The sequence below is a fragment of the Apium graveolens genome, chromosome 6, assembly GCF_009905375.1.
Source record: "Apium graveolens cultivar Ventura chromosome 6, ASM990537v1, whole genome shotgun sequence".
Classification (NCBI taxonomy): Eukaryota; Viridiplantae; Streptophyta; class Magnoliopsida; order Apiales; family Apiaceae; genus Apium; species Apium graveolens.
Genome location: NC_133652.1, coordinates 241,733,076 through 241,753,615, shown reverse-complemented (window position 1 = coordinate 241,753,615; position 20,540 = coordinate 241,733,076). Strand labels below are relative to the sequence as shown.

Sequence of the window (20,540 nt, the reverse complement as noted above, 5' to 3'; positions counted from 1 at the left end):
ACATGCGGGCTGGGCCCGTAACATGCGAGCTGGGCTCAAACATGCGAGCTGGGCTCAAGTGATAACATGAGAGCTGGAATCAAACATGCGAGCTGGGCTCAAGTGATGACATGAGAGATGGGCTCAAACACGCGAGCTGGGCTCAAATGAGGACATGCGAGCTGGGCTCACACATGAAAGGTGAGCTCACATGTGTCATTTGGGCTCTCATATGCGAGCTGAGCTCGGTTGTGCCCACGCGAGGTGGGCTCAGGTGCCTTCATGCGAGGTGGGCTTAGCTGCCCACACACGGGCTGAGCTCATGAGCCCACATTTTATAGAAACAGAGGTAACATTATATTTATTGTTTGAACGCGGTGCGGGCCGAGGTGACCAGGCCGGCCCGCATCGAAAGACTTTGTGTGCAACATGGAAAGTGACTCATAGATGACTGAGTTGCTCGTAGATTTCGGGGTCGACACGGGTTGTTCCTACAATCACGGGAAGGATTGCGGAGATGCCGCGAGATTGTAGGAAGCGTGTGGAGCCGATCGAGATTTACGTGACTAATTGGCTGAAGGCCTGACTTTATCGTGGGCTTGGGCTGCACGGGCTGAAGAGTCCTAACCCTAGCCTACGTGACTTGTTCCCCAAGAACTACGTGAGGCTTGATCCCTATAAATAGGGTACGTAGGCACTTGTATGAGGGATGAGTCGACACTTGACAGAGAATAACAAACCCTATTCTTTCTTAAGGAGTCCACATACAAGCTCAGCCACCACCAAACAACCTTCCTCCGCCCTCAAACACCGTCCTTGATCCTTGTTCCGCCCATTAACCTCCACAACATTGTTATACGAAATTCTCCCTATAACAAGGTGGCTTACACATAATTGTCCCATCATTGAACTCGCTGTAAGGGGAGTGCCATGTCTTTGAATTTACACCTTTTTATTCCCTCTTTTGCTACTTAAATCAGTGTAGGTTCCGTTTTTAATTACTATTAAAAATTATTTTACAGGAAGAAAAACTGTAAGTAAAGAAAATATTATTGTAAATTTTGAATAGTTATCTAATAATTTTTTTAATATTAGTATGTATTATGGTATAAGATGAAAAGGAATGTTTTTTATGTAATTTAATTTTAAATTAGTAACACCTTTTCACAAAAATTGGAAACAGTGTTTGTTTATTGTAGTTAATCTCGGTTTATCAACAAGGATCTATTTTGGTATTTTTGTTAAGTGCCAGCTAGATAAGTGGGGTTTTGAAAAGCTGATTCTATTTGATAATATTGACATTTAACGTGTTGTTTAAGTAAAAGCTGAAAATAAATTATATGGTAATTTTTTTAAAAGTGTCTTTCGAAGTTGTAATTACATGCAAATCTCTTATGTCCTTTATTCTATAAACATATATTTTGGAACATAATTTTGTAAACTTTAAAAATTAAATAGAATGGGTAAACTAAAACTCTAATAAATTGAGTGACTCATCAAACTATGAGCTCGTACTTGATCGCGAAGTATGTTAATCTAGTTTGATTTGTCAGTTCTTTGACTTGACTCGACACTCGTGGTTGACGATCCGGGAAAATATCTCGAGGCACAAAATCATGATGCATATCAACTTGGGAAATATAATATTTTGAATGGAGTTTGGTCTGATGTAATTATGCAATGTCATGGATGATACGACAATATCCTTTTGAGATTCAAATAAATTTTGTGGCATGTATGTCCAAATATTTTATTTTTTGATTCAAATTTCAAATATTCTTTCAATAGAATTTCGGAGTAGGGTTGTAAATGAATCTAATCTGCATCGGATTGATTTTGATCCATATCCGATCCATTTAATTTTACCGGATTAAGATTCGGATCAGATTTTGGTCGGATTTTTTTTATCTCAATCCATATCCGGATCTGCTAGGATCATCGAATCAAAGATCGAAACTCCGATCCATTTATATATTTTTAAAAAACCTGAAATGTAAATACAATTTCTTATAATATATCCAATATTTTATTAAAAAAATTGAAAAGCGAACACAAAATACTAATATTAATTTAAACAGTGACAAGCAACTATCATGTACAATGAAAAGAAATCTTTTTCTAAACCCAATGAAAAGAAACCTTATTGTATTAGTATTAAACAATGACATACTTCTGACTTGACACATACAGTGCAAAAATGTTAACAAAAAGAAGATAAACGTGTCATAAATTATATATATAATTTATTATATATATATATAATAAATTAGTCGGATCGGATCGTTAATGGATCAGATCAGTCAAAATTCATATCCGTTACTTATCGGATCAGATCATTATCGGATCGGATCATTATCAGATCAGAATTTTTCCGGATTGGATTTCTTTTTTTAATGATCCATATCCGCTCCATTAGCATTCAGACTGGATCAAATCATAATGAATTTCTGACCCATTGACAACCCTACTTCAGAGGGATGAAAGTGCTTTATTAAATATTTTTTGATAACCTTCTGGTGTTTGTCCATAACGAAAATCAGGAATATGAATTCTAACCTATTGTGGAATAAAAACTAGGGTTCGTTAGTATTTAATACTAGGATTTGTGAATTTCGAACTTTAATGGATGTTCTCGCGGTGGGGACTAGCTGTCCTTGCAAGATGCCTACGTATCTTTGTGTTGTAGAGAATCAAACAAAAAATGTAGTTCTAGGTTGAGGGGGTAGAGCCCTTTATATAGAGGTGAGTCTAGGGTTAAACTTGTGTTAAAAGATTTGGTAGACAAGTCTCCAACTTATATAGTAATTAGGACTCATGTAAGTCAAGGGATTCTAGATCATTCCTTGTAGGAGTTAGTGTCCATGTTGGACGTCATATTTATGTTCTTTCAGCCGTATTGGGCCTCGTCCATGAACAACTCATATTCGTGGACCTTGACGACCTTTGCTCGTGGGCCATGAGGATCTTGAGATGATCATAATCTTTGCAAGATACTTGAGAAATATTGATGCCATGGTACCAAAGACTGCTATAAGTGAAAAAGGATGATGCCATGGCTGATGATGAGCAAAAGAAGGATGAACACAAATCTTTTGGCTTAAATCCAAGTCAATCAAGCAAAAGGAGTGGTAGTCAAAAAGATGAGAAAAAGAAAGGGAAATATGAAGATCGAAAGAAGAAGGGTGGAGGAGATGATAAAGATAGCAAGAAAATACCACTAAGTTTAAAATACTACAACTCTGTAAACCTCAACCCAAAACCCTAGCCAAACAAAAACTCAAATCATCCAAACCTCCAAGCCTAAATACCTTTACAAACTCATAATGTAATAATTCAAATTTTTGAGACCTTGTAAAACGTTTAATGAATAGTAACCCTGACAGACGGGGAAAAACTTTTGAGCCCACACTATGTAGTGCATGGGAAAATGAGTTTCGGAATTGATATTACGACTATACGTACCAAATGAGTGTATGTAAACACTATTAGTTTTCGAAGAAAATAAACTTTGAAAAATGACCGTATTTACGACTTATCGAGGATTACAGGAATCACAATATAATTACGAGATTAAAATCCTACAGATTTATATTCTAGTAGGATAAATAAAAATATAAGAAATAAATACGAAAGGAATTACATTGCGAACCATTTACGAGTTAGTATTACGGAGAACGTTAAGTAACCGAGCGAACGCGTAAATGATTAATTAAACGTAACGCACTAACTAAACCATGGTAAGGAAGTAACCATGGTTACTTCATCAAATAGTGAGCTAACCATAGGATGACCAAGCTAGCTAGCAAATAGTGAGCTAAGGAAGCTAACCTTGTAGTTTAGCTTGTAAGCTAGCAAGCTACAAAGATATGTCCATAGATTTGGCAACAAAGAATAAACCTAGAATGCTATCCTAGGAAGAATAAAATCAAGTTGCAAAGATATCAAGTCACCTTCCAAGAAGCAACCTAACCAAGCATCCAAGAGAAGCAACCAAGTAGTATAAATACCCCCCATCCCCATTTTGTTCCATTCGGCCCCAAGGAAGAAAAATGAGAAATTGGAATTCAAAACTGCAAGTTCAAGCTCTTGTAAAATCACCCAATTAATTACCAAGCCTCCTAGCAACTAAACTAAGGTAAGAAAAATCTTTCATCTCTTTTTATCAAGGTTTGATGGGTGGAATAAATTCAAGAAACTCACTAGTGAATAGTGTGAATAGTAACCTCTCTTTGGTTTCTTGATTTCAATGGTGGTTTTAGGTTTTAAAAATCATACCAAGCACTTCCAAGCCTCCACCTTCCTCAAGAACACATCTCAAGCTTTCAAGAAAGGTAAAAATCTTTGGCCCAATTTATTTAAGGTTCATTTTTAAGATCCATTTAGTATGTGGTAGTAAACCTAGCTTACTAAGTGTTATTGATGAAATCTTGATGATTAAGTTAAGTAGATTTAAAGTTGGTTGTTATTGCCTCAAGAACATAATTTTCTTGAGAGGAGTTTGTGTGTTGATGATGATATGATGATTGTTGGTGGTTGTGTTGATAGTTAAGGCGTAAACGAAACCCCGATCGTAAACGTAACTTCGTTAAAACCAACAAACTGTAACTTTAAGTTTCTGCAGAAAGTCCTGAAGTTGTAAACTTTAGATTCTTGAAAAATAACCTTTGTTTAGGATAGAAAATGTTAAAGATCATTTAGGTGCTTCAATCGCTTGATTCCGATTTACGGATCAAAAGTTATGGTCGTTTTAGTAAAAGCGATTTACGCGACAAAAACTGCTACAAATTACAAACTTTGAAAATATAAAGGATAGACTTAAAAGTATTCATAAATCATAAAATTTTTACAGAGAGTAAAATATTGAGTTTCATAACTTCCATAAAAATTTCAAGTGAAAATAATGATTTCTCAATTTTATAAAAATATCGGAGCCGAGACCGCGCGAATAGAAACCGAGAGAATCCTTAAGCGGAGCCGACGACGATAATGAGAATGAAATCAAGATACTTAGGAAAATGAAGTGACCATAAAGTGAATATGACTTAAAAGAAATGTTAAGGGTAGTATGAGTTGAGAGGGTGTATAATGAGTAGTGCATGAGTGCGAGTTACCGTAAATTAGGACGGAACCTAACGAAATGAAATGTGTTTATGGTTATAGATTTCCGAGCGGAACATAGAGCATCCTCCACCTCGAGATACCCAGGCAAGTTTACAAACCCAACTCCATTTTTACTGTTGTGTTGTGAAAGGATTGTTTTACTATCATCGCTTAAATACCATGTTTGCCATGATACGTAGTTGTTGAATTTTCGCATTATGTAGCGATGTTGTACGATAAGTATATATCGTGAAATGTTATTTCGCTTTAAGTGTGACATATTATATAAGACCGAGAATCGGTCGGGATTTAAGATAAAACCCGGGAGTCATTCTGGAGATATTATAGGATGGGTATAAGTCCATAATAGTACGTTTTAAAGGGACTCATCGTCCACTTACGAAACATTAAAACACCTCGAACTTTTATTAAAATAATTTTCCAACGATCATATTCCCTCAACTATATTTTATTGTTCGGATAATAAATACTATATACTTATTCCTTTATTATGGGAGTAGTATACTCCAACGTTTATTTATTTCAAACCTGATTAATCATTATAGATTATTAATTACGTAGACACAAACTAGTTGAAGAATATTATTTTAAATAAACCTTCTAGAGAGTAAACTCATTCGAGGTTTAATTATTTATTGACTATTATTTAATGAATTATTATTCTTAAAAAGGGTTTATTATTGATTTAAAAATCATAGATGCTAATTTAAAATATACTTCTGATTACAGATTATCATTCGAATAATTTCAGATCGTCGGTGAATATTATCCCGACTTATTAATATATTGAATATAGTTTCGAGAAGAAACTTTTTCCCCCTTATTAATTATTTGTTGACAACGGTCAACTCACATCCTTAGTACTTCCTCCGAAATTCTCGGAAGTACGTATATACATATATATATATATATCCTTATATCTTAAAGAGATAAGCTATTTCTATCAACAAGCAAAATGCTTGGGGAACTTCGATGTGGTTCGAGTTCTCGAGATTGATAGAATTCTTTTAAAAGGACAAGGGAGGGGTAGACTCTGGTACTATGTGTGCTAGATGGGCTACCAAAGGTACCGCAGGCGAAGGTACTCTGTGTACTCAGGAACTTGTGAAGTATGTGTATACCCGAAAATGGGACACGTAGCCCAAATGTGGCAAGGGTGAAACCCGAGGGATGACGGTTTCGTCCTTCTACTAGTAGAAAAGATTACTATTTCCGTAGTATGACTGATCATCGTATGCGGTGGCTCCGGCGAATGTCCAAACTCTTCCAATTGGAATTGAGATACAATACCGTAACCCAAGCCTAGGTGCTGGGATTACTATTAAGGTATTCGCAGGTTATTAAAACCCCCTTAAAGAATTGTTTTCATAAGAATGTGTGTGACACCAAGGAAAATTATTTTCGAATAAAACATATATATAATATATGATGTTATCATACAGTCATTTCCATACTGTACATTATTATGCTGAGCATTATAGCTCATACTTATTTTCTTAAATTGACACAATACAACAGTGAATTAAGATGCCCGCTATGGAAACCACAGCCAGGAAACGGGTAGGAAATGGCCAGCTGTTCCGTAGATTGTTTGGTGTTGTACCTCAGGTAGTCAGAATAAGCTGGATTAGTTTTCAGTTGTTTATAGTTCGGCTTATTTATAAGTATGGTTTATGTAAGATAAGAAACAAGAAACGTATATTTGGCCGGCGGACTAACCTTACCTAAAGGTCACTCCCCGGTAAGACTAATTATATTTGGGTTGTAATAAAAATTACTCTAGTGATGATGGTTCATTTCAAGACAATAACCTGTAAGTGTGTGTGTGATAAGTGTGGGGTCGTGAAGCGTGAGTATTTACATATTGAAGTGTGAGTTGTGTGAGTTTAGATGGCGTGACTTTCGAGACTCCTGACCCCGGGTTTTGGGGCGCCACAAAAATGGTATCAGAGCCTTATGTTATCAATCTTGGAAACAATAGGATATAAAATATGTAGACATAAGAATAATAAAATAATCAATTAGAGCTCAAGTCGAGTTCGTCATCGGGCTACACGGGTAGTCTTGACTGTTTTACCCTCAAGGGAATTCCAACTCTAAGTTAGTAACACCTTGCCTATTGTGTCAGGTACCAGTGGAGCCTAGGAGGGAGGTTGATCTTGTTGATGATGTCATGATTCCTGAGCGTGACCCTATTCCCGAGCCAGAGAGCCCAACCATTGATAATTCAGACAATGACCCTACTGAGGATGTCCTAGAGGAGGAGACTGAGCTTCCTGTCCCCGTAGCTAATGGTGTAATATGGAGAGATGTAGAGATGTACCCTCACCAGGCTATTCTCTCTCCTACACCACCCCCAGGGATCCAGAGCCCTATGTCCTATACTGATGATGATGATGAGGAGGCGATACACGCCCAGTTCCATGAGGTCCATGACATATCCTCTAGCGACCCAGATTCACCTCTACCACCACCGGCGACCATGCATGTAGCCGTACACGACTGGGTAGTGGGTCAGCTTAATGCTGAGATCACTGCGGCATCTGCTCGCATTGCGGAGTTATGCCAGGCACTGACAGCTGAGAGAGCCACCCGACTAGGATACCCAGGAGATTTTAGAGTTGCTTCCCCAGCCATAGCCCGTAGAGAGATCGATGGGATCGAGCTCCGTACCAGGGTTCAGATGAGGATGGCATCAGTGGGAGGATACATCCCGGTAGTTGATGTAGAGATGATGATTGCAGGAGCGATAAGGAGGGTGCGTGACCTCACTCGCAGTGATAGTGACTGAGAGATTAGTGACTAGATGTAGACCTTGAAGAGGGCTGAGTGACTTGTCACCAATTTTGATAGGATTGCTAGTAGTAGATAGCGTTCCTAGCCTTTCAGGGTACACGGCTTATGTATTTTCATTTCAGTATTCAGAACTAGTGGTGATAGATTGTAATCAGGCATGTATGAACTCGGCTAGTTGTTTCATCCCCAAGATATAAATGGGAAATCTTATTAATATATATCTAAGCAGTTATTAAGAAATAATGTCTATATTATTGCACTTTATAAAACCTGTTAAATAATAAATGACATGTTTACATATGAATAAAATAACCCAACTGTTATAATCATGTAACCAATTTTCCATATCAGAACAATGCCACCCCGTAGAAGAGAAACCAGGGCACAACCCGCAGAGTCTGTTAACCAACAACGAGGTGACCCAATAGTAAATGAGGAAAGTGAAGAAGACCTAGACTACAATGAATATGATGATAAAGAATATGTAGAAGAAGAGGCTGATGATACCCATCAGGGAGGGAACCCCATGAATGAATTTATGGAACTGCTAAGAGCAAATCTGAACCAACAGCCTATTCCACCACAGCCCCATGCTGCCCAACCGACTGCAGCTACTGCCTTCAGAGCCTTCAAATCTCTCAAACCCCCAGAGTTTCTGGGATCTGCCGACCCCGTTGAACCACGGGGCTGGCTCAAAGAGATAGAAAAGTCCTTCGAGATACTAGGAGTTGAGGAATGACATAAGACCATTTTCGCTTCTTACATGCTGAAAGGAGAAGCTAACTACTGGTGGGAATCCAAACGAAACCTAGACACTGATGCTGTGATTCCATGGGATAGATTTACCCGACTATTCTTAGACAAGTACTTCCCTAGGTTTATGGAAACCCAGATGGAGATTAGGTTTCTAGAGTTGAAACCGGATAAGATGACTGTGGCAGAATATGAGGCCAAATTTACTGAGTTGTCTAGATTTGTGCCTGAGTTTGTGAATACCGAAGAAAAGAAAGCGCGAAGGTTTCAGCTTGGTCTGAAACAGGGGATACAGAACCGAGTAGCAGTGTTAGAGCTGACAGACTATGCCACCTTAGTACAGAAAGCCTCGATTGTTGAAGCTGGCAGTGAGCAGATTGTGAAAGAAAAGGAAAATAGAAAGAGAAAGATAGGAAGTCAATGAATAGGAACTGGGAATAGGAGCCTTCCAAGCGAGTTCATCAGGGGAGCGGTGTCCCAACCTGTACGAGGCCCCGGATTCAGAAAAGCCCCGAGTGAGAGCGTTGGCCAGGGCGGCGGACAATCTAGGGCAACATTTCATAGCCAACCGCGTGCCCCAATCCCAGAGTGTCAAACCTGTAAGAAGAGACACCTTGGAGTGTGTACCCAGATAAGAGCCCCTCTGAGATGTTACCGGTGTGATCAAATTGGATAACTTGCCAACAGCTGCACCCGACCCAATGTAACGTGTTTCTAATGTGGAAAGGTAGGACACATGAAGAAGGATTGCCCAATGTTAAAGCCCCCAACCTTAGGAATGAGCAAAGCTGCATCCAACCGACCCCCAGCTGCTAGGACCTTCAACATGATTGTTCAGGATGCTGTCCGAAATACTGACGTGATAGCAGGTACCCTTTTGTTAAATTCCGAATATGCAAATGTCCTAGTTGATTCTGGAGCAACCAAGTCTTTTATATCTCAAGATTTTGCTAAAAAGTTAAAACTTAATGCCATACCCTTACGTAAGACATTGCGAGTGGAAATAGCAAACTGAGAAATAATCCCTGTAGATCAAGTACACCCTAAATGCAAGTTGAAATTAGAAGGGAAGATCTTCGAGGTCGACTTAATCCCATTCACGTTAGGAGAATTTGATGTAATCTTAGGGATGGATTGGTTATCCAGTAACGGAGCGCAAATAGATTATGAACGGAAGAAAGTAAAGATAAGAGTGCAGAATGAAAAAGAAGTAGTATTTAAAGGTCAACGACAGAACCAGAAATTTCTAACCATGCTTCAAGCAAAGAGATTGTTAAGGAAAGGCAACGAGGCCTATTTGGCTTATGCGATAGATACCAAGAAGGAAGTCCCCACTATACAGGACATACCCATAGTAAACAAATTCGAGGATGTATTTCCAGAGAACTTACCAGGATACCCACCTGACCGAGAAATAGAGTTCGCTATAGAGTTAGCACCAGGAACGACACCAGTATCCAAGGCCCCATATAGGCTAGCCCCAGTTGAGATGAAAGAACTAGCTTCTCAACTGTAAGAGTTATTAGATAATGGAATGATAAGGACCAGTGTGTCGCTATGGGGAGCAACAGTACTATTCATAAAGAAAAAGGACGGCAGTATGAGATTATGTATAGACTATCAAGAGCTGAATAAGCTGACTATAAAGAATATGTACCCTCATCCCAGAAATGATGATCTATTCGACCAACTCAAAGGAGCTGTACATTTTTACAAAATAGATTTAAGAACAGGATATCACTAGTTGAAAATCAAACCGGAAGATATACCGAAGACTGCTTTTCGCACTAGATATGGACACTATGAGTTCTTAGTTATGTCGTTTGGGTTAACCAATGCACCCGCAACCTTTATGGATTTGATGAACAGAGTGTTCAAAAAGTACCTGGATATATGTGTGATAGTTTTTATAGATGATATTCTGATCTACTTAAAGACAGAGCAAGAACACGCAGAACATTTGAGGATAGTCTTAGAAATCTTGAGGAATGAGAAATTGTATGCCAAGTTTTCGAAGTGCGAATTTTGGTTGAGAGAAGTTCAGTTTTTAGGACATGTGGTGAGTAGAAAAGGAGTTTTAGTTGACCCTGCCAAGATAGAGGCGGTATCCAATTGGGAAAGACCAACTACCCCAACAGAGGTTAGGAGTTTCGTGGGTTTAGCAGGATATTACCGAAGATTCGTGCAAGAATTTGCTAAGATAGCCGGTCCACTGACTAGACTTACCCGGAAGATAGAAAAGTTTGTATGGACAGAGAAATGTGAGGAAAGTTTTCAAGAACTAAAAAGGAGACTGGTGTCAGCACCAGTGCTCGCTCTTCCCGATGGAAAGGGAGAGTTTGTGATATACAGTGACGCATCACTTAAAGGATTAGGATGTGTACTAATGCAGCACGGTAAAGTTATAGCGTATGCCTCTCGGAAATTGAAGGAATATGAGAGCAGATACCCTACGCATGATCTAGAATTAGCAGCCATAGTGTTTGCCCTAAAAATTTGGAGACACTACCTATACGGTGAGAAATGCGAGATCTACACTGACCATAAAAGCCTCAAATATATTTTTACTCAGAAGGAACTGAACATGAGACAGAGGAGATGTTTAGAGTTGATAAAAGACTACGACTGTGAAATTTTGTATCACCCGGGTAAAGCCAATGTGGTGGCTGACGCCCTTAGTAGGAAGGAAAGACTCAAGATGATAATGACATCGGAGGAGTTGATTAAGGAATTTGAGAAGATGGAAATTGACGTGAGAGTGACCGGTAAGGAAACGGAAGGATTATTTGAGATAAAGCTAGTACCAGAACTGACTGAAAAGATACGAGTATGTCAGGAAAAGAATATGAGTGAGGAAAAAGGGACATTGACCGGTGAAGAAGTGAGATGCGAGAAGGATGAGAAAGGGATCATGAGGTATGCGTCCCAGATTTGGATTCCGAATGTGCAAGAATTAAAGGACGAGCTGTTGCATGAAGGGCACATCTCTAGATATTCAATCCACCCAGGAAGTACGAAGATGTACCGTGACCTTAAGGAATATTATTGGTGGCCTAACATGAAGAGAGAAGTAGCAAAGTGGGTCAGCAAGTGCTTGACATGCCAGAGAGTGAAGGCAGAACATCAGCGACCTAGTGGACTATTACGACCCCTAGAAATTCCGGAATGGAAATGGGAACACATAGCCATGGATTTTATGACAGGCTTACCAAGGATAAAGACCAATCACGATGCTATATGGGTTATCATTGATAGACTGACCAAGTCTGCACACTTCCTACCAATCAACGAAAGGTACACCGTAGACAAGTTGGTAGATATTTACTTAAAAGAAATTGTAGTGAGACACGGCGTTCCTGTACCCATAGTGTCAGATAGAGACCAGAGGTTTAATTCCCAATTTTGGAGAAGCTTCCAGGAATGTGTAGGTACCAGACTAAACATGAGTACCGCTTACCACCCCCAGACTGATGGACAAAGCGAAAGGACTATACAGACCCTAGAAGATATGCTGCGAGTGTGTGCCATCGATTTTAAAGGAAATTGTGATGATCACTTACCCCTGATCGAATTTTCTTATAACAATAGCTATCACGCTAGCATGGGAATGCCCCCGTATGAAGCTCTTTACGGGAGAAGATGTCGCTCTCCCCTGTGTTGGGATGAAGTTGGTGAACACAAGATATTAGGACCAGAGTTAGTCCAGCAGACTAGAGAAATGGTAGGACTCATCAGGAAAAGACTGGTAGCAGCCCAGGACAGACAAAAGAAGTACGCCGACCAGACCAGGAAGGATAAGGAATATGAAGTAGGAGATTCTGTGCTATTGAAGGTATCTCCGTGGAAAGGAGTGATGAGATTTGGAAAGAAAGGGAAGCTGAGTCCCAGATTCATAGGACCCTTTGATATTTTGAGGAGAATAGGACCTCTAGCTTACGAGCTCACCTTGCCTCCTAATTTGCAACAAGTACATAACGTGTTCCACGTATCCATGTTGAGAAAGTACCATGCCGATGCACGATATATAATAGAATACCAGCAGGTAGATTTACAACCAGACCTGACCTACATCGAGCAGCCAGTAAGGGTAATGGACCAGAAAGAACAAGTGCCGAGGAACAAAACGGTGAAGCTAGTTAGGATCTTGTGGAGAAATCAAAATGTTGAGGAATCAACTTGGGAACTGGAAGACGCAATGAGGAATAGATATCCCCACATATTTTATAATTGATTCCGGGACAGAATCCTTGTTAGAGGGGAAGACTGTAATAACTTGAATTTTTGAGACCTTGTAAAACGTTTAATGAATAGTAACCCTGACAGAAGGGAAAAAGCTTTTGAACCCACACTATGTAGTGCATGGGAAAATGAGTTTCGGAATTGATATTACGACTATACGTACCAAATGAGTGTATGTAAACGCTATTAGTTTTCGAAGAAAACGAACTTTGAAAAATGACCGTATTTTCGACTTATCGAGGATTACAAGAATCACAATATAATTACGAGATTAAAATCCTACGGATTTATATTCTAGTAGGATAAATAAAAATATAAGGAATAAATACGAAAGGAATTACATTGCGAACCATTTACGAGTTAGTATTACGGAGAACGTTAAGTAACCGAGCGAACGCGTAAACGATTAATTAAATGTAACGCACTAACTAAACCATGGTAAGGAAGTAACCATGGTTACTTCATCAAATAGTGAGCTAACAATAGGATGACCAAGCTAGCTAGAAAATAGTGAGCTAAGGAAGCTAACCTTGTAGTTTAGCTTGTAAGCTAGCAAGCTACAAATATATGTCCATAGATTTGGTAACCAAGAATAAACCTAGAATGCTATCCTAGGAAGAATAAAATCAAGTTGCAAAGATATCAAGTCACCTTCCAAGAAGCAACCTATCCAAGCATCCAAGAGAAGCTACCAAGTAGTATAAATACCCCCCATCCCCAGTTTGTTCCATTTGGCCCCAAGGAAGAAAAAGGAGAAATTGGAATTCAAAACTCCAAGTTCAAGCTCTTGTAGAATCACCCAATTAATTCCCAAGCCTCCTAGCAACTAAAATAAGGTAAGTAAAATCTTTCATCTCTTTTTATCAAGGTTTGATGGGTGGAATAAATTCAAGAAACTCACTAGTGAATAGTGTGAATAGTAACCTCTCTTTGGTTTCTTGATTTCAATGGTGGTTTTTAGGTTCTAAAAATCATACCAAGCACTTCCAAGCCTCCAACATCCTCAAGAACACATCTCAAGCTTTCAAGAAAGGTAAAAATCTTTGGCCTAACTTTATTTAAGGTTCATTTTTAAGATCCATTTAGTATGTGGTAGTAAACCTAGCTTACTAAGTGTTATTGATGAAATCTTGATGATTAAGTTAAGTAGATTTAAGGTTGGTTATTTTTGCCTCAAGAACATGATGTTCTTGAGAGGAGTTTGTGTTTTGATGATGATATGATGATTGTTGGTGGTTGTATTGATAGTTAAGGCATAAACGAAACCCCGATCGTAAACGTAACTTCGTTAAAACTAACAAACCGTAACTTTAAGTTTCTGCAGAAAGTACCGAAGTTTTAAACTTTAGATTATTGAAAAATAACCTTTTTTAAGGATAGACAATGTTATAAGGATCATTTATGCACTTGAATCACTTGATTCCGATTTACAGATCAAAAGTTATGGTCGTTTTAGTAAAAATGATTTACGCGACAAAAACTGCTACGAATTACGAATTTTGAAAATATAAAGGATAGACTTAAAGTATTCATAAATCATGAAATTTTTACAGAGAGTAAAATATTGAGTTTCCTATCTACCATAAAAATTTCAAGTGAAAATAATTATTTCTGAAATATATAAAAATATCGGAGCCGAGACCGCGCGAATAGAAATTGAGAGAATCCTTAAGCGGAGCCGACGACGATAATGAGAATGAACTCAAGATACTTAGGAAAATGAAGTGACCATAAAGTGAATATGAATTAAAAGAAATGTTAAGGGTAGTATGAGTTGAGAGGGTTTATAATGAGTAGCGCATGAGTGCGAGTTACCGTAAATTAGGACGGAACCTAACGAAATGAAATGTGTTTATGGTTATAGATTTCCGAGCGGAACCTAGACCATCCTCCACCTCAAGATACCCAGGCAAGTTTACAAACTCAACTCCATTTTTACTGTTGTGTTGTGAAAGGATTGTTTTACTATCATTGCTTAAATACCATGTTTGCCATGATACGTAGTTGTTGAATTTTTGCATTATGTAGCGATGTTGTACGATAAGTATATATCATGAAATGTTATTTCGCTTTAAGCGTGACATATTATATAAGACCGAGGATCAGTCGGGATTTAAGATAAAACCCGGGAGTCATTCCGAAGATATTATAGGACGGGTATAAGTCCATAATAGTACGTTTTGAAGGGACTCATCGTCCACTTACGAAACATTAAAACACCTTGAACTTTTATTAAAACGATTTCTCAACGATCATATTCCCTCAACTATATTTTATTGTTCGGATAATAAAATACTATATACTTATTCCTTTATTATGGGAGTAGTATACTCCAACGTTTATTTATTTCAAACCCGATTAATCATTATAGATTATTAATTACGTAGACACAAACTAGTTGAGGAATATTATTTTAAATAAACCTTCTAGAGAGTAAACTCATTCGAGCTTTAATTATTTATTAACTATTATTTAATGAATTATTATTCTTAAAAAGGGTTTATTATTGATTTAAAAATCATAGATCCTAATTTTAAAATATACTTCTGAGTACAGATTATCATTCGAATAATTTCAGATCGTCGGTGAATATTATCCCGACTTATTAATATATTGAATATAGTTTCGAGAAGAAATTTTTCCCCCCTTATTAATTATCTGTTGACAACGGTCAACTCACATCCTTAGTACTTCCTCCAAAATTCTCGGAAGTACGTATATACATATATACCCTTATATCTTAAAGAGACAAGCTATTTCTATCAACAAGCAAAATGCTTGGGGAACTTCGTTGTGGTTCGAGTTCTCGAGATTGATAGAATTCTTTTAAAAGGACAAGGGAGGGGTAGACTCTGGTACTATGTGTGCTAGATGGGCTACCAAAGGTACCGTAGGGGAAGGTACTCTGTGTACTCAGGAACTTGTGAAGTATGTGTATACCCGAAAATGGGACACGTAGCCCAAATGTGGCAAGGGTGAAACCCAAGGGATGACGGTTTCGTCCTTCTACTAGTAGAAAAGGTTACTATTTCCGTAGTACGACTGATCATCGTATGCGGTGGCTCCGGTGAATGTCCAAACTCTTCCAATTGGAATTGAGATGCAATACCGTAACCCAAGCCTAGGTGCTGGGATTACTATTAAGGTAGGTTATTAAAACCCCCTTAAATAATTGTTTTCATAAGAATGTGTGTGACACCAAGGAAAAATATTTTCGAATAAAACATATATATAATATATGATGTTATCATACAGTCATTTCCATACTATACATTATTATGCTGAGCATTATAGCTCACACTTGTTTTCTTAAATTGACACAACACAACAGTGAATCAAGATGCCCGCTATGAGAACCACAACCGGGAAACGGGTAGGAAATGGCCAGCTGTTCCGTAGATTGTTTGTGCTGTACCTCAGGTAGTCACAATAAGCTGGATTAGTTTTCAGTTGTTTATAGTTTGGCTTATTTATAAGTATGGTTTATGTAATATAAGAAACAAGAAACGTATATTTGGCCGGCGGACTAACCTTACGTAAAGGTCACTCCCCGGTAAGACTAATTATATTTGGGTTGTAATAAAAATTACTCTAGTGATGATGGTTCATTTCCAAGACAATAACCTGTAAGTGTGTGTGTGTGATAAGTGTTGGGTCGTGAAGCGTGAGTATTTACATATTGAAGTGTGAGTTGTGTGAGTTTAGATGGCGTGGCTTCCGAAATTCCTGACCCCGGGTTTTGGGGCGCCATACACAACCAACTCTCTACTTAAAATACCTATCTTGGCCAACGAAACCTCCTTGAAGAAATTGAGCAAACCTCCATCAATCAAACTACGAACCAAAACTCATTTCAATTATATTGGGAGAAAATCAAAGAAAATAAAAGTTAAAATAGGTGCTCTATGGAACTGCTTTAATCAAGAAGATTTTCTACCAATTTCAGAAGAAATATCAGATGATGACTACAACAATCAACTAGCTGAAGAAATAGTCAAAGTCTATATAAAAACTCTGGGACAGGTGAATATTTATTTCAAAAATGGCACATTCAACTTACTCAACAAAGAAGTAATAAAAAATTACTTAATATTAGAACTTGAAATAGTAATTCGTTTGATGACTGGAAAGAATGCTTTTACAAATACGAGGAAGGTTGCTATCAAAAAGGCTAAGGAGATGGATATGGTTGATAAAAAATCAAATGAGATGAAAGCTAGAGGATTGAGTAGAGTTTCTCAAGATGGTGTATTTCTCAATATCAAGACTCACAGATTCTCAAGGTACAGAGTCAAGTATCTTGACAGTTACTCAGTGAATAAATGGTTAAAGCTTGTGGAAGCACTCATAGGTATTGAGATCATTGAAGAATTAGAGTGTCTTGTTAGACTCGAGGATTTAATTAGATCTGAGCTTGGTTATGAAGACTTTAAACTCAAACCCCCTTGTAACTGTTAAGTGATATTCAAGTATAAAAGTCTGTACTCTTGTATTTCTGTTTGTCTTTCAAATTTTAGCTTGGATTAGTCTTGTTATCAAGTATTACTTGTCACAAATTGGGGGAGATTATTGTGCAATACATGTCTTTACATAACAAGACTAAGTCACTTTAACTATCCCAAGTTTTAGTTGGCTTGTAATTTTATGTATTTATTGAGTGGCATTTATGACACTTTATAACGCTCCATAAAACTCTGAATTGGTGTATTTGTACCCAAATTATTGGTATTTTAATGTATTTTCTAGTGTTTTTGCATTTCAGGCATTAATCCGGAATTCAGGTGAATTAGCATTGATTTGATACTAATATGGTGTTAGGATGGTGTCCAAGGAATAAAGGCTCGTGAAGACCAGCTCATTGCAGCAAGAAAAGAAGGCAATTTTAGTTTTTCCAGAAGACCGGCGCGCCCACGCTGTGCTAGCGCACGATCGCGCCAGGGAAGCAGAATGTCAGCGCGCCCGCGCTGGTGAAGCGCACGCCCGCGTTAAGTCAGAATTCCAGATTCCTGTTTTAATTAGAAGACTATTTTAATGGGCTTTTGGATTAATTGGGTTGCTATTTAAAGACAACAAAAATATATTTTTCATAACGGAGCTTAAGGAGAAGACGACAAGAAGACCTATAGCACAATTCAACCAAGGCGAAGAAGATCTAATTTTATACTTGTGAATCTTTGTTCTAAGTTGTAATCTTGGATGCTCATTTCTTATTTTGTTGAACCTAATACTCTGGATTACGTACTTGGTTTATTATTTATTTTATAAAGACTACGTTTATTATACCATGCTTTCATCGGAACCCACGTTGATGATGAGTCCAATTATGGGCTAATCATTATCGTGGGGTTCTAGCGGATTTATTTATGGATTTCTTTAGTTAATTTGTTTTGATGCCTTAGTGTGTAGTGATTGTATGATAACCTAGTATGGTTATGCTTATTCGTCTTATGTGCGTCGCGAACTTATAAGATAACGTGTTAATCTTTAATAAAGCGACAGTGAATTTAAGGATTTAGAACTTGCCATGCTAGCATAGGTTCATGTGTTATTGTTATACATGATTCATAGGTAATTTTAACCATTTTGCTTGCCCTATGTAATCACGATATATAACTTGTGCATTAAACCGTTATGTTGTCAAATTCTATAGACATATGGGGTCTCAATATAATTGGTGTCTATTTATCTTATATCTCTTTTTTGGATGTCTGGTAGTATGGTATTCGTACAATGAAAGTTGGCGTTTATCAGTTTCATGTTATCTGATTAGTGTCATCACCATTACATGCTAAGGTTAAGAATGAAAAGGCTATTGAATGAAGTATTTAATAAAGTTAGAATCCCATATTTGTATTATATATTATTCAATTCTCTTAATCTCTTAGTTAATTTTCTCTAGTATAATTCTCAATAGTTAATTGTAGTATAATCAAAATCCAAATTGTTATTCGTCTTAGCATTGAATAATAGCCATATCATTGTTGCATAATTGCATAAATCACAAAGTTAACCTAAACTAGTCTCTGTGGGAACGAACTAGAAATAATTCTATATTACTTGCGAACGCGTATACTTGCATGAATTATTAGCGCGTGTTTAGCGACTAACAAGTTTTTGGCGCCGCTGCCTGGGACTTGGTGTTAACTTTTAGTTTATGTGTTTGTCATCAGTGATCGTTACAGTTCATTGACTCGTACATTATTACTTACCTACTATTTTCCTTGTCGTGTTTCAGGTACTCTATGTATACGCGTTCGCGGGCTCGTAAGAGAAATCTGGATCAAGCCGAGGAGGAAGCTGTAGTGGTTCGAAGGGAAGTTTTTGAGGACGAAGAGAAAGTAGAAGAAGAAGAGAAAATTGAGAAACCAGCTTTAGTAGTGATGGGAGATCAAGCAGAAATTCTGAAGGCTCCGATGGACTATTCTCAGCCTAAGATTAATGATATTCAGTCGAGCATCATCAGACCAGCCATCTCTGCTAACACTTTTGAGATCAAGTCGAGCACGATTCAGATGATACAGAACTCAGTTCTGTTTGGGGGTTCTTCTATAGAAGACCCCAACATGCACATCAGGGATTTCATCGAGATCTGCGACACTTTCAAGTTCAATGGGGTGACTGAAGATGCTATCAAGCTGTGACTCTTCCCATTCTGTCTGAGGGATAAAGCAAAGTGGTGGTTACATTCTCTACCACCAGGGTCTATCACCACATGGGAGGATCTTGATCAAAAGTTTCTCACTAAATTCTTTCCTATGGTGAAGACTGCTGCAATCAGGAATGCTCTTACTCAGTTTGCACAGCAAACTGGAGAATCTCTGTGTGAGGCTTGGGATCAATATAAGGAGATGCTAAGGAAGTGCCCACACCATGGCATGCCTGATTGGATGATTATAAACTGTTTCTACATTGGTTTAGGCGCACAGTCTAGACCTATGCTCGATGCAACATCTGGTAAAGCCTTATGGGCCAAAAGCTATAATGAAGCTTATGAGTTGATTGAGCTAATGACAGCTACTGAATACCAGAATCCTACGCAAAGAATGTTGCAAGGAAAGGTAGCAGGAATTCTGAAAGTGGATACAGCTACTGTTATAGCTGCTCAACTTCGAACTTTGACGATGAAAGTGGACTCTTTGGCTAATTATGGAGTTAATCAAATCCCTAGTGTTTGTGAGTTTTGTACGAGGGCACATGAAACTGAACAGTGTGTTATTTCTAGCGAATCAGCTCAATTTGTGAGCAACTTTCAGAGATCGCAACAGCAAGCTCCATCCACTTATCATCCCAATAACCGAGATCATCCTAACTTCAGCTGGAGCAATAATCAGAATGCGGTGCAACAATCTTATCAGCCATACACAGCAAAGCAGTATAACCCTCCTGGTTTTCAACAACCGCAATATGCCCCCAGACAACAACTTCAACTTCAGCAGTTACCGCAAGCTAATGAAAAATCTGAATTGGAGGAGTTGAGAATCATGTGCAAGAGCCAAGCTGTTTCTATCAAGATCTTGGATAATCAGATTGGGCAGATTGCTAATACATTACTGAATCGGAAACCTGGCACGCTTCCAAGCGATACTGAAGTGCCAGGCAAGAAGGAAGCTAAGGAGCATGTTAAGGCAATTACATTGCTAAGAAACATGTTA

The 20,540-nt window shown here is 38.1% G+C and overlaps 1 non-coding gene across 1 annotated transcript; it reads right to left on the bottom strand.

Moving 5' to 3' along the window:
- Positions 1-19,658: 19,658 nt before the first annotated feature.
- LOC141670014 (small nucleolar RNA R71) lies at positions 19,659-19,765 on the bottom strand. The gene has a single exon (XR_012554265.1). It is a non-coding gene; the product is annotated as a small nucleolar RNA R71 (small nucleolar RNA).
- Between the last annotated feature and the right edge of the window lie 775 nt (positions 19,766-20,540).